A 3,332-nucleotide genomic window follows, 5' to 3' on the forward strand; every position below is an offset into this window, starting at 1 on the left:
ATAAGTACAAGACTCTAAACCTTAAAATTACTTGTTTACCCTAAATAGTTCTCTTTTTTAGCATGAATACTTCATGAAGCTCCATTGTCAGTTTCACCATACCGAGCTTTTTTCTAGTTGGCTTCATCACATCCAACTGAAACTTAAGCATCTTTCTACTTTTGCCTTGAATATTTAAAGAATAACTTAATCAGATTTTTATCTTCTTTAAGAATTAACAAGCACTCAAGATGAACATAACAATTCTAGAGAGATCTTAGCTTGAACTTGAAAATAGAAATAATAATAATTGATTCTAGAATGATGAAGATAAACATACAAACACAAACTGATTTAGAGATTCACAGAAACACCTAAGATCAAACACCCACCTTAATTGAAATGGAACAAAAAATTGAAATTCGTCAAACATCTACTTCTTCCTTCATAAAAATATTTCTCATTAACCAAATTCTTGTTAAGTACCAAGAGAAAATGACATTAAGCACAAATTTTATTCTCTAATAAAAACATATTATAAAGATGACTCCAATACATAAAACAGCTAGTTTAGAGTTTTACTTAACAACGTTTCTTTTCTTACTGTAACTGACAAAAACTGACAAAAGGTATGTACTATAAATACCTAAAGATCAGATCTATTACATACATCGGATAGAAATAATCACACATCTCTTATAAAAAAAAAAAAAAAACTATTGTACAAAGGAAATCTCAAGAAAGAAAAGAAGTTCTTCCCGTGGATGTACGCATCCTTTCTAAACCACGTACTTGTATGTGTTCTTTATCTTCTTCCTTTCATCTTTTGAACTGTGCATGTTGTTCTTTGTCTCTAAAAAAAACAATCCTCATTATTAAAGAGGAACTCTATAACTAATTGAGAGAAAATCGAGAGAGAAAAGAAAGTTTTACCTGAAAATGAATTCTTTTTCCCAAGTGCAATAATCTGATCAGCTGAAGAGAGAGTTTTAGCCGTACACGTAAGTGGAAATTAGGTTTACTACGTGGCTCATGTAGAACCAAGCTTTTCACCTAACAAAAGCCTTCAGCTAAACATCATACTTGGGTTTTTCCGTCAAGATTCATTTCGTGGGCCTATAGAAATAGAGAAATAGGCCCAAAAAAATTTGTATCAGAGCTTGAAGACCATCAAGTTAATCTTTCCTAAAGCATCAAGGTTTTCAAGAAAACACTTCTTGGTGTTCTAAGTCTAGTTTTCAGATTAGCAATGGTTGTTGCAAGATTCAAAATAGAGAAGTTTAATGGGAAGGGTGACTTCGACTTGTGGAAATCCAAAATTAAGGCAATTCTTGGACAACAAAAAGCTCATAAAGCCCTCTTAGATCCATTTACTCTGCCACCTATGATAACAACTCAAGAAAGGGAAGATACAGAACTTAAAGTTTATAGAACCTTAGTCCTCAACCTCAGTGACAACACTTTGAAACAGGTAATCGACCAAGACACAACATAAAAGATGTGGACTAAGTTTGAAGATCTTTTTGCCATAAGAGATCTTCCTAATGAGATGTTTTTAAGAGAGAAATTCTTCACATTCAAGATGGATTCTGCTAAAACACTATCTGACAATTTGGATGAGTTTAAGAAGATAGTTTCTGAGTTTAGAAGCCTTGGTGAAAAGATTAGTGATGAAAATGAAGCCTTTGTTTTGTTGAACTCTCTACCCAAAGCCTATGAGAAGGTAAAAAAATGCATTGAAATATGGCAGGGAGTCAGTCACCACTAATGTCATTATCTTAGCATTGAGAACTAGGGAGTTGGTGAAGGAGTAATAAAACGTGCAATGGAAAAATTCAGAATCAATAAGCACTTAAACTACATTTAATTTGAGTTATAAACATTCTACTCATGAAGTTTTCAAAAGAGGGTTTGAACATGACAATACCTTTGTAGTTCTCTTTAAATTTCAACAAAATTTCCACAAATTTGAGCTGGATTCTTCAGATAGACCACCAACAAGATCTTCTCAACTATGCTCAAGAAGGAATGTGTGGTGAGAACACTCTAATCAAGCTAAATTGAAGATGAACTAGTGAGGGTGTAGTAGGGTTTCAGTTTTATAGCAACTTGGATAAAGAACTCAGTCTTTTTTCAAATTCCATGCATGAAGCTTCATTATATAGCTTGATTTCATGCATTAGAAGATGGTTGCATGTAAGGCAGCTCCTACTTTGTATTAATTGAAGAACTCATGGTGGATTTTGATGATAAAACACCTTGATTGAAGTTTACTGGATTTCTCCAATTTTAGGGAAAAATCCACTATCTCAAAAACAATTTCAAAAATTGTTTTTTTTTTCCATTTAGATAAAACTATTTTATTGAAATTTTAGTTTTTTATAATTAATTTAAATAAAACTAATTTAATTAATTTAATATCTTAATATTAAATTAATAAAACATCAATTCCACCAATATGATTCAAAATCAATATTTAAATCATAATTTAAATATTAATTGATTCTCCAATCTCATTTTAATTTCGATTAAATTAAACGATTTTAATCCACCATATACAATCAATTGAAAAACCCTAAAAATGAATTTGAACATTTCAAATTCATAACCCTAAATTCAAAATTCATTCAGTCAATTACTCAATTCATTATTCCAAGTTATGAGCTAGTAGAGGGACCTATTGGACATACAGATCATGAGCTCCAAAGATTTGTAATCAATTGGTTAAACTTTTTAAATCGAATTAATTACTTTTCGTTAACCGTCAAGACATACTACTATAGCTCGATAGTTGCACTCTCCTCATTGTAGATGTATTTATGTCCATGTAAACCATAATAAGTAAATCGATCATTCACAGGTCGTTCGTATTTAAAGTTGGATCAAAATTATCATTTTACCCCTATAAATACTTTTTGTTCCTTAAGCTCCCACTGACCCTCTAATGAACAATTGATTCATAATACTACTTAATGAACCATGTCCCTCTCTATCATGAGAAGGCGGGACCCCGATTATTCAAGACCTAGAATTAGCATTTAAGAGAACAACCTATCTGCTAACCCTAAAACGGGTAGGAGTGAATTCTATTTCGCAGGGCTATGTCCCCAACTATCTATCCGGTCTTATCCCCAAAATGGAAGGCTTATTGAGCAGTGTTGTTGGATTACTCTCACCCATGCAGATCAAAAAACAATCTCCAATAAACAGGAGTTCATAGCTAGCTTAGTATTAAGATCGAGTTATCCTAAGCTACTTTAGTATGAAATAGTCAATTTTAACAGTAAACTGTCGTTATAAAGAAAAGTGACTATTTTGTGGTCTAGTCTTTATGTAAACTCATTGCATAGGAT

General features: G+C 31.9%; 1 long non-coding RNA gene across 1 annotated transcript; it reads right to left on the minus strand.

The window, feature by feature from the left end:
* Window positions 1-475: 475 nt before the first annotated feature.
* Window positions 476-1,015, minus strand: LOC120074133 (uncharacterized). The gene is made up of 2 exons (XR_005480898.2): window positions 913-1,015; window positions 476-832 (listed from the first exon to the last, which is right to left on the minus strand). It is a non-coding gene; the product is annotated as an uncharacterized LOC120074133 (long non-coding RNA).
* Between the last annotated feature and the right edge of the window lie 2,317 nt (window positions 1,016-3,332).

The sequence above is a fragment of the Benincasa hispida genome, chromosome 3, assembly GCF_027475165.1.
Source record: "Benincasa hispida cultivar pf3 chromosome 3, pf3_genome.v1.1, whole genome shotgun sequence".
Taxonomy (NCBI): domain Eukaryota; kingdom Viridiplantae; phylum Streptophyta; class Magnoliopsida; order Cucurbitales; family Cucurbitaceae; genus Benincasa; species Benincasa hispida.